Source organism: Phocoena sinus, chromosome 4 (genome assembly GCF_008692025.1).
Source record: "Phocoena sinus isolate mPhoSin1 chromosome 4, mPhoSin1.pri, whole genome shotgun sequence".
NCBI classification, from domain to species: domain Eukaryota; kingdom Metazoa; phylum Chordata; class Mammalia; order Artiodactyla; family Phocoenidae; genus Phocoena; species Phocoena sinus.
The window spans coordinates 10217113-10229178 of NC_045766.1; positions in this window are offsets into that span (position 1 = coordinate 10217113).

Genomic DNA, 12066 nt, shown 5'->3' on the forward strand with positions numbered 1-12066 from the left:
CTTCTAAGATTCTGGCAATAATTCTGTTTCTTGATCTGTTGTTGGTTACATAAGTGTGTTTAGTTTGCAAAAATTTATCAAGCCCTATGCTTGTGATATGTGTACTTTTCTGTATATATACATTATACTTCAATAAAAAGTTTTAAGCACATAAAATTTTAATTTAAAAAATTGTAAATGAACATAGAGACAGAGAGATGAATGCCTGCTCTTGTCAGTAGCCTTTAGAGAATGATAAAACTTATCCTTATTTGAATTTTCCTTTTTTTGGACTTAAGCTATCTTTTTTTTGAAAAAAAAAATTTATTTATTTATTTATTTATTTATTTTGGCTGTGTTGGGTCTTAATTGCTGTACACGGGCTTTCTCTGGCTGTGGCGAGTGGGGGCTAATCTTTGTTGCTGTGCACAGGCTTCTCACTGTGGTGGCTTCTCTTGTGGAGCATGGGCTCTAGGCACGCAGGCTTCAGTAGCTGTGGCACGCAGGCTCAGTAGTTGTGGCTCACGAGCTCTAGAGTGCAGGCTCAGTAGTTGTGGTGCACAGGCTTAGTTGCTCTGTGGCATGTGGGGTCTTCCCGGACCAGGGCTCGAATCTGTGTCCCCTGTATTGGCAGGCGGATTCTTAACCACTGTACCACCAGGGAAGTTCTGGACTTAAGCTATCTTGAGTGGGTTTCTTCAGCCTAGGGGATCAGTTGCTGATGCCCAAGGCCCTTCTACTGGAAGGCAACGCTCCACAAGGACAGAGATGTAGGACCTCAAACTCCTCCCTGCCCTTCCCCCCATCCTGGCCATCTTCAAAAACAGATAAATCTATTCTCTGCAGAAAGTTAAGTAAGTTAAGAAAGTTAAGTAATTGTCAACTCTAGCATTCCATCAAGATCAAACCTCAACATTTATTAAATTCTGCTAAGAGTTTTGCATTCTTTGAGGAAAGATACCCTGAACATCTAAATCACTAGTAACTTTCTTGTCTAACAAGTTTCTCCAAAACAGAGGCAGGATCTAGCACTTCAGACAATCGGGTCTCAACTCACCCACCGAATCCTCTGCCTCCACAGAGGGGACACAGCTTCTCTCATCCGCCTGGGGTGCGACAGCCGCAGCCAACACAGCCTCCGGACCCACAATCTGAGATGCCCAGTATTCAGCGCAGACACTTTGGGCAATGGCTAAAGCTATGCTTTAGAAGTTGGGTAATTTATTCCCCCACCTCAGTCCCCTAGATGGCTTCATGAAAAAAGAGAAACCAACTCAGAGTCCAGTTCCTCCCACACAACTTCAAGAGGACAGACATGCAGCCCATGAAGCAGAACTGGCAAAGCAGTGAAGTGCTTGCAGCCGCGTAGAGATCAGACCCTCAGCACGGAGCTCCAGACCTCTCCAGATGGCCCAGCAGCCCAAATCGAACCCAAACCCAGACAACTGAAGTAGTGTCTTCTCTTGACAGGCTCAGATCTATCCAACCGCATCCAATACAGTAAATAATCATCGTGAAGCCAAAGCCACGGAAACTCAACTCTGGGTGTCCATTCCTCATGCATCTTGTGTGACTATTTTCCCTCTGACCTTTCTTCTTGGATGGAATGAATGACTTCACTTGCTTCCAACCACAGTGACTAAGACTCAAAGATGGTGTTTGCTTGGAAATAAAATTTAACTTCATAACATCATCCTGCCTCTATGTGGATCATGTGTCTCTGGATCTCCTCGTATCATTGAAAAAGACAGAGGGAGACCTGGAGACAGGATACTTCTGGGAAGTCCTCTTCACGTCATGGCAGAGTGAGAACACTATTCATTTATTCAACAAATATTTATTGAACACCTGTTTTGTGACACAAACTACGCTATGTACTGGAAATACCATGAACAAGATAAACAAAGTCCCTTCTCTTACAGGGTTTGCATTCTAGACAGAAGGAGATAGACAACGAACCAGTACACAGATACATTTTTAAAGATAACTTCAGGTACTGATAAGAACCATAAATAAAAATGAAACAGTGTGATGGGAGAGAGATGGGAGTGAGAGGCTCTCTGGGGAACATCATTTAAGCTCAGATTTGAATAAAAAGAAGGTACATCTAAAGATCTTGGAAGGGGTATTCTAGGCAAAAGGAGCAGCAAGAGCAAAGGCTTGAAGGCAGGGACCACCTTGGTATGTTCAGGAACCAAAAGAAGGTCCGTGTGGCTGGAGTGAAGGAGATAGTGATTTGTGATGAGGCCAAGCAGGTATGTAGGGACTTGATCCCGAAAGACTGTGAGCTGTGATAAGAAATAAAATCTGCCTGCCTGATGTGGCCAGATGATTGAAATGTACCGGGGAGCCCCAAACAGAAAGAAAATAGTTTTCAGTGTGAGGGAGGGCATGTAGTAGCGTGGTTAGGGGCTCAGGCTCTGGAAACAGAACTCTCTTGGGCTATATCCCAGCTCGACCACTATGCTGTGTGAGCTTAAGCAAGTGGCTTAACCCCTCTGGACCTCAGTTCCTTTATTTTTAAGTTGAAGATAACAATAGTTTCTACCTCAGACATATTATTTTGTTTGGAGGACTAAAGAAGTCTATATATATAAGGAGCTTAAAACAATGCCTGGCATGAGATAGTGCTTGCATTTTAATTTTTTCATTGTTGCTATTGTTATTGTTATTATTATTATTGTCATAGACATTGCTAATGAGAAAAGGACTTTCAATGAATTCTTCACTATGTTATATTTTAAATTTAAAAATGACTCATGGAATAACATTGCCATAGATTGTATTATCTGTCATTAATTCTCCTTTCCCTTCTTTCTCCTTCCATGGCTAGGGTGGCTTAAACAATAGAAAATTATTTTCTCAAACTTCTAGAAGCTAGAAATCCAAGATCAAGCTGTTGGTAGGGTTTGTTCCTTCTCAGGGCTGTGAGAGGCAGATCTGTCCCAAGCCTCTATCCTTGCCTTGTCTTCTCCCTGTGTCTTCACATTGTCTTCCCTCTGTCTGGGCCACTGTGTCCAAAATTCCCCCTTTAATAGGACACTAGTCATTTCAGATTGGGGTCCATCTTAATGACCTCACTTTACCTCGATTACTTCTATGAAGACCCTATTTCCAAATAAGGTCACTTTATGAAGTACTGAGGGTTAGGATGTCAACATATGAATTTGAGTGGACAAAATTTAACAGCTTCACTGACTGGAATACACCTCCTCATCCCACTTATTTTGGGTTTGGTCATGTGACTTGCTTTGGCAAATGTAATATGAGCTCAGAATGAAGGTACATGGAGCACATTTGTACCTCACCTAAAGTCTTGAGTACAGCCTAGCCAAGCTGATCCACATCTGGCCTACAATCACCCTGCAAACCAACTGGCAAGAAATAAGTAATAGTTGTTATAGACCAATAGAAGTGTGGGGGTTATTTGTCATATAGCATCATCACAGTAAAAACTGACTAATACAAACATTTTCACTCAGAATGTAATAATCAACTGTTTTTGTTTTCACATCTCTATTCTTCCATTCTTGATCCTGATGCCCTACATAATTTTTTACTGTTGTTGAATCATGTGCCATTATCATTCCAGGCTCTGATTTTTATTTTATTTTTTTTTCTATGTAGCACATGTCAGGCACTTTTCAGACTGCTACACAGTTATCATAACAGTAAATTTCCTGTCTCCACGGCACCTCACTCATCTGTTCCTCTCTGGGGATCATCTGTGAACTCAGGCCATCTCTACCCCAGTTTGCTTAATCCGGGGCATTTCTAATGCCTCCAGATTGTTGCAGTTATAAACACTGTCATTTTGTGCTGAACATAAAAGGGTCGTGGTGAAGCCAGGCTGCCTGCAGTCCTGCCTGCTGACCACCAGGAGGCCTCCAGGATGGGCAGCTGGTCAGTGAGTGGTCCTCAGCCCAGGTGAAGTTTAGGAAACCCAACTGTGTTGGTTCTCCAGAATTAGCCAGCTGCAGGAAGACAGTGATATAAACCAAGCCTGTGCATTCCCAGCAAGAAGCTCCCACGTCCAAGAATTAGACAGCTTCTCTCCCATAACCAGGCCTCCACTATCCGAATACTGTTGTCCTTGAAGGGCTAAATCTCTCCTAAGATTGGCAAATTTAGAATCAGAACCAGAGAGAAATGAGACATTTGAGGGTTATTTCACCCAGCCTGGGAGGGGGTCTGATGCGTGACCGTGCAGGACACCCGGGTCTTCATCCTGGGGCCTGTGCTGGGCACTCATTGGGTCCAAACTCTGACACATGGGTGTTTCTGCACTCTCTCCAGAGGAATCAGGGGGTCTCGGTGAGGGAGATGGGGTGAATTCCCCTTGCCAAATTGCTTCTGTGTAGCTGAGAAATGTGACTGCCACCACTTGGCATGTTATAGTTGGGCTAATCTCAAGTAATCCACCTGAAGAAATATTACAAGAATATTCAGAGTTGGATGACCTGGGTTCGAGTTTTCATCCCTTTTCAGCTTCCTGGGTGGCCTTGGCTGAAACGCTTAACCCCTGTGAGCCTCAGTTTCCCCATCTGCCCCTGCAGAGGCAGACCCTCCAAGGCCATTAAGGTGAAGATGTTTTGAGGTCTAACAGAGTTGTAAAAATGTTAGTTGTTCTATTCAGGATGGCTGTCTGGGGCTCCTCTCCCTTCCACAGAATTCTCCAGGCTCACCTGACTCCTCAAAGTTAGCCTTGTTAGAAGCCTCCGGTGTCTGTTATACCCCAAACAGGCCTATAAAAAGTCCGTCACAGGGCAGGGCAGTAGTGCGGGATAAAATAGCTGCCTACCTTCTACACACATCTCTGCAGTTCAGTGACCCGAAATTCCATCCTCTGCCTTCTCTCTCTCTTTTTTTTTTTTTTTTTTGCGGTACGTGGGCCTCTCACTGTTGTGGCCTCTCCCGTTGCAGAGCACAGGCTCCGGACGTGCAGGCTCAGCGGCCATGGGTCACGGGCCCAGCCGCTCCGCTTGTCTGGGGCACGAACCCGTGTCCCCTGCATCGGCAGGAGGACTCTCAACCACTGCGCCACCAGGGAAGCCCTCCCTTCTCTCTTGAATGCTCATTAAAGAATGGCTTTAATTTGGGGGCCCAGGGTGATGTTGGCGCTGTACAGGGATGCTAGGGAAATGTCAGAGTGTGCAAAAGTCAGACGCACAGTGACGAGAATGGCTGATAATCGTCAAGATTATCTTATCTCCTGCCGTTCATTTACCACAGTGCTCTTGTAAAAAAACAAAAAAAGCAGCAAGTAATGTTCAGTATTTTTCTACTGAATGGCACCGCAACAACGTTTCTCTGCAGTTTGTCTTTGTCTTCATCTTCTAGGTGTATTGAACACGGAAGGTGTAGGTGACAATTAGCACCGTGTGTGTGCCCATGCGTGCACTCGCATGCACGCACACATATGGGGAGATAAAGAGAGCAAGAGACAGAGGAAGAGACAGAAGGAGAAAGACGGTGGCTAGAAGGAGAAGGGGAGGAAGACGCGTTAAGTAAATGCTCAAAATGATAAGACAGAACAGAAGGGGAAAAGGAGAGGATGACGAGGAGGAAGGAAGGGGGCAAGAAAGAGCAAGAGGGAAGAGCAGGGAAGAAAGAAGAGACGGTATTAAGTGAGGCAGAGACGTGCTTTCCCGGGTGAGCTGGCTCCTCAGACTAGTTTCTTGAAATGAGCCACAGCTTCACGATGTCACCCGCAGCGCTGGTCCTAAACTTGGCAGGTTCTGAAATTCAGTTTTGTTAGAACACCTGGAGATGCTCACAGGCTAGCAAAGGATGGTGAAATGAATTCCAGAGGGACATTTCATTATCAAAGGTAATACCTTTCCAGTATTTACACATCGACACCCACTGTCCTGAGCCCCCTATTCCTGGACTCAGAGGACATAATTAGGCTCAGATTGAAACAATGCCCCTCAGATAGGAACTTGAACCCACGCAGCCGGGACTCAAACCCAGCCTAAACCCAGATTGCGACTCGAACTGATGGGGCTGGGACTTGAACCCAGCCTAAACGCTGACTGGGTCTTGACCCCATGGAGTCGGGACTCAAACCCGGCCAAAACCCACGGTCTTCCAACTGAGATCACACACCTGGTTTTAGGACTTAATGAAGCTCAGGTTCTTGATGTCTCGTCACAGAAAGAATTCAGTGAGAGACAAAAGTGATAGGTAAGAAGTGGATTTACGGGCTTCCCTGGTGGCACAGTGGTTGAGAGTCCGCCTGCCGATGCAGGGGACACGGGTTCGTGCCCCGGTCCGGGAAGATCCCACATGCCACGGAGTGGCTGGGCCTGTGAGCCATGGCTGCTGAGCCTGTGCGTCCGGAGCCTGTGCTCCGCAACGGGAGAGGCCACAACAATGAGAGGCCCGCATACCGCAAAAAAAAAAAAAAAAAAAGGGGGGAATTATTTAGAGAGAAACACACTACACACTCCACAGACAGAGTGTGGGCCATCTCAGAAGATGAGAAAGGCACCAGGGTTGTCAGTTTTCATAGGGGTGGGTAATTTCATAGGCTAATGAGTGGGAGGAGTATTCCAGCTATTGTAGGAGGGGGAGGGGATTTCCAGGAATTGGGCCACCGCCCATGACAGGTCGGCCTTGGAACTGTCATGGCGGCTGTGGGTGTGTCATCAGCATGCTGGTCTGTTACAGTGAGCGTATACTGAGGCTCAAGGTCTAGTGGAAGTCGACTTGTCCGTCATCTTGGACCCATTTTGTTCTAATCAGTTTATGTTATGTCCTCAGTCTATGTCATTCTTTCAAAGGTTGTGCCCTGCCTCCTTCCCTCCTATTTCAAGCTCAGAGCTCTGGCGATTGCAGTGGGACATTCTGATGATCTCCCAGAAGGGCCCAGACTCTACTTTTTTTCTGGCCCAAATTCTCATTTCTCCCTGTGACTCCCCACGAGGTAGGTGTTATCATTATGCCAGTTTTTCAGTGAAGGGAACTGAGGCTTGTAGACACTAAGGAAGCTGCCCCACATCAGACAGACAGTGAGATCTCAGACTTGAGTAGGACTGACTGCGGGGCCTGAGGAGGTAACAGGTGTGAGGATGGTTAAAACCACACCTGCCATATGGTAGACACTCAACACAGCCACCACTTCTGCTACTGGATGCCACCACTGCACTTAGCAAGTTTGACGATTCCTCCACTGCCAACCACATCAATTCTCTCATCTTTGCTCTTTGGATCTCTTGGTTTGGCTGTGGATGCATTTTATTAACTAAGCTTAAATCACATATCGGAGCTTCCACGATGTTCTGAGCATTACTACAAAGTGGGCAGGAAGTGTAGCAATTCCCAGAACATCATGGAAGCTCCAATAGATGACTTGGGCTCAAGGCAGAGCTGTTGTTGAGTTGAAGCACAAAGATACAGCCAAACCAGCTGTGAAAATATTGAAATACTTCCACACTAATTGGCAAGTATCGCTATCTCTAGTCTCCAGGTGCCCACCACCATCCAGGAAACTCCATCTCTCCCCTCAGCACCCTGGACCCCACCTTTGATTCAGCGACCATGAGAGTTAATTTTATGTCAGCTTGACTGAGCCAAGGAGTACCAGGTAGCTGGGTAAACAATATTCTGGGTGTATCTGTGAGGGTGTTTCTAGATGGGATTAACCTTTGAATCAGTAGATTGAGTATACCAGATTGTCCTCCCTACTGTGGGTGGCCCTCATCCAATCAATGGAAGACTGAGTAGAACAAAAAGATAGGCAAGAGGGGACTTCTCTCTGACTGACTGTTTCAAGCTGGGACCTAGGTCATCTCCTGCCTTTGAACTTAGATCCAGACTGGAACTTACACCATCTGTTCTCCTGGGTCTCCAGTTTGCTGACTATAGCTCCTGGGACCATTCAGCCTCTATAATCATGAGAGCTGATTCCTTATATATTGGAATATATATACATATATTCCAGTTTGAATACATATTTGGAGTTACTCATATATAGTGTTCTATTTCTCTGGAGGATCCAGACTAATACAACAGTGAAAGGGTTGATGCCTGACCCAGCAGGGAGTCTCTGGGACCTTCCCGCAGCCCGTGTGGAGAGTCATTATGTGAAGCTCTCTCTGCTCACCGCATGAGAGGCCAATAAATTGGAAGACGAGGTATTGAGGCAAGGAATATGACTTTATTCAGAAAGCGGGCAGACCAAAAAGATGGCAGACTAGGGTCCCCCAAAACCCAAATTATCAGGGTCTGGATGACAGTTTCTTTTATAGAACGAGAGGGAAGTAAAGTAAAAAGGCAGAAAATAGAGAGGGAGAGGCAGGGAAGAAGTAAAGTAAAAAAAAAAGGGCCAACAGTCTTGCAAAACACCTCCTGGGGCTTCCCTGGTGGCGCAGTGGTTGAGAGTCCGCCTGCAGATGCAGGGGGCACTGGTTCGTGTCCCGCTCTGGGAAGATCCCACATACCACGGAGCGGCTGGGCCCGTGAGCCATGGCCGCTGAGCCTGCGCGTCCGGAGCCTGTGCTCCAGAACGGGAGAGGCCACGACAGTGAGAGGCCCTCTTACCACAAAAACAAAAACAAAAACAAACAAACAAAAAAAAACACCTCCTGGAATGGCCAGCCTCAGGGAGGGGATGTGTAATTTCTTCTCGCTTGCAGCCGTTCACAGGTGGGTAGGATTCTCTGAGGCAAGTCATTATGTGTGATTATAATAACAAAAGCAACGAAAAGCAAAGGCTAAAGTCAAAGAAACAGATCCAACATGGAGTCAAAATTGGCTCTTCCCTGTTGCAATTGTGACTACCTCTGAGTGCACCAGGTGACAGCATCCAGGAGAGCAGGAGTCACCGTGTGACCTTCCCCTGCATCCTGCCAGGTTCCAGGCAGCCTGCTCCAAGACAGGGCTGCTTCTCCTGCCCGCCCAGCACCAGTGCCTGCTTCTCCGGCCTGAGCCAAAAGGCTTCCATAAGCCATTGCCATCTGTGAGTGAGAGCTACTGAAACCAGGGCGTGGAGAGGGGATGAGGCGGGGTTGCTACTAGGAAAGTCCTATTCCATCAGTGTTTGGCTTGTGATCAATTGGTGTTTAAGATCCAGAAACCAGATCCCTGTACCAAGAGCCCATGTGAAAGGAAAGTTAAATTTTGCCCCTTCACACACAGGCTCATATGGGAAGGAACTGCATGGTCTTTTCCACTCTGCATATATTTTCCAGTATAATCAGACATAAGAGAACAACGTATTTAGTCAGATAAGGAAGTCAGTTTGTTACAGAAACTTCCATAGGAGCGAAAAGACTCAGACACATCCCAGGAAAGGGGGCAAACTCCCAAGTCTGTACGGAGCTGCAGTTCCAATATGCCATCTTCCCCCGAGGCCCATCTCAAAGCATAAAGTGGTCAGAGGTTTCCCCAGTACCCCTGGCCATACCCCATCACTGGAGTGGGGTCCAGTGGTCAGGAGGAATCAGAACTTGACCCAACATGACCTCCAGCCCAGCTACCCATAAGCAGACTGTCCATGGTCTGTGTTCAACAGTGAAAAAATCTCAACATAGGGGCTTTAAAAAAAAACCAAAATCAGTTCCTGTCTCTTAATGCAGGTTTAGCTGCAGTCTTCAGGGCTCTGATTTTAGTCGTTCTGTGAAGGAAATATGTGAGAGTGAACATGTGTCTGAGTATGTACTGGGATAAAAGAGAGAGGACGGATGGGAAAAAGAGCACAGAAACAACTAAAGCCGCATTGGAGGCCGATGGACGGACAGGAGACTAAGACAGTTTCTATCGTGGCTTAACACAGGCAGTGCATCAGAACTGAGCTTTCAGCTCTGGAAGAGGCCTGTGCACAAGAACCGTAAGAGGGGAACATCAGCTGTAATCAGCGAACTCTAGCAACCCAGCCCCAGCACAGGGCACAGTCCTGGAGGCTCCTGGGTCGGCCACTCTCTGTCCCCTTTCATGCCCAGGCTAGACAAGGTGACCAGAGACCAGCGCCTGCTTTCTAACTTTCAAAGATGTCACCTTTACCTTTCTGCAGCTTTGGCATTCATCCTGTTCTGTACTCAGGGAAGGACCCAAGAAATCCTGTTGGTGCCAAGATGTTCAGTAAACTCCAGATCTGGGGCTCTTGGCTGACATATGGAGGACACAGGATGCCAGGGCCCCCCCCAGAGAGGAAGAGCAGATTCCCGAGGTTCCCCAGAGATGAAGGTCACCAACCGGGGGGCAAGAGCGTAGGTTCCTCCTCCCATCTCAGCTGACAGCGGCCCAGGCTATGCGCTGCCATGGCAATGGGGAGGGGTGGGAAATGGAGCAGAAGAAGAGTTTCCTTGGCTTAAACATTGTGTCACCTGGACTCAAGATGCCTCCTTGACATGGTGAAGCATCAAACAGTCATTCGAGTTACCAGAGGCTCTGTGAGCCAGCCTGACCCCTGGTCCACTCAGAGGAATCTTCCAGTACCCGTGGCACTAACACGATGTGAAGGAATTCTCTCTGCTCTGAGCAGAAAGTAGGCTGAAGCCGGTTGTATTTTCCAAAAACAGTTGCAACATCTCTCATTGTGTATATTCTTCTACAGGGGTCCACAGACTGTAGCCTGCAGACTACTTACTTGTTTTTGTAAAGTTTTCTTGGAAGAAGGTCATGCCCATTTTGTCAATGGCTGCTTTCATATCGTTGCTATGTCGGCAGAGTCGGAGTTGCAACAGACACTGTATGGCAGGCAAGTCTAAAATATTTACTATCTGGCCCTTTAAGGAAAAGTTTGCCAAACTTTTTTCTAGAACCTTGCTATCAAGAAGTTAGGGTTGGGGGGGGATGATCTATGTTCCCTCCCTTTGGACCAGGGTGGAACTCTGTACCACCTTGACCCAACAGAGTATAGCAGAAGTGATGCTAGGTGACCTCTGAAGTCGGCTCATAAAAGATCATGTGGCTGCACCCTGCCCTGTCCAAATAACTGCTTCTTGAGTCATGCTGGATTCCAAGCTGAGATCCTTCCGAAGGGCAATTAGAGGCTAACCTGGTTACTGTAGTTATACTGTGAGGAGAGTAAATGAGCCCCCTGAATAGCATTGTTACGGATCTCTTGGACTTCTCCGTCTTATCTGAGAAGCAGGCTATACTGATGGAGGGCAGAGATCAGTCAACCAACCAATCTGGTAATTACCTTTTACTCAGCAATGAAATAATACACAGTGTAGATTCTTCATCATGTAGTACATAAAACAGGGATAGACTCTAGTTGTAATGACAGCTACTAATAAAATGTAACTTTCTCATATTTTCATAGCTCTTTAGTATTTAACTAGTGTTTTCATATACTTTGTTTCATTTCTCCCCTTCCAAGAACCCTATGAGAGACACAGGAATCTTGAAACTGAGGCAGAAGAAGAAGAAGTGGGGCTTTAACTGAGCCTTGTCAAATGGGCCACACTGGAGATAGAGAGGGAAGAGGCAGAGGGAGGCCACAGCAGGTGGAGGTGGAAGCAGGTGTAAAGGCTTGAGATGTCGTGTGGTCCCAGCCTGGGAGCGTGGAGGGTGCGGGCAGAGCCATGACCTGCTGGTCCCCAAGCTGCTTGGAGAGAAGGCGTTTCTAGGCAACCTGACCTGCCTAAAAAATCTAGATGTTGGCCTTCTGAGACCTCCCCGAATTGAACTGGTTACCGTGAGTACTCTGGTACCATGCGTCTCCCTGCAGCCCAGCAGATTTTGCTCCTGTCTGCCCATTCCTGTGCTCTGTGGTTCTCCAACCCCATATCACATTTTCCTTGTTCCAGAAGTGATGTGGGCATGACAGTCGCTGGAGAGGAGAAATTACTGTGTGTCTCTGTCCAGCCTCGATTCCCTGCCCCATCTGTATGACCAAGCCAACTTCCCCAGTCTCCTGCCATCTTCCCTCCAGGCTGCTGGGTCAGCTCCTCCCTAGGAGACACTTTTCCCCTCCACTCTCTGGGAAAGTCTGGCTGGGAGGGATCTGCTGTTATCATGATGTCATGCTCTCCTAGAGAAGTGAGATGCGTTTTTTAAAAATATTTATTCAGGGCTTCCCTGGTGGCACAGTGGTTGAGAGTCCGCCTGCCGATGCAGGGGACACGGGTTCGTGCC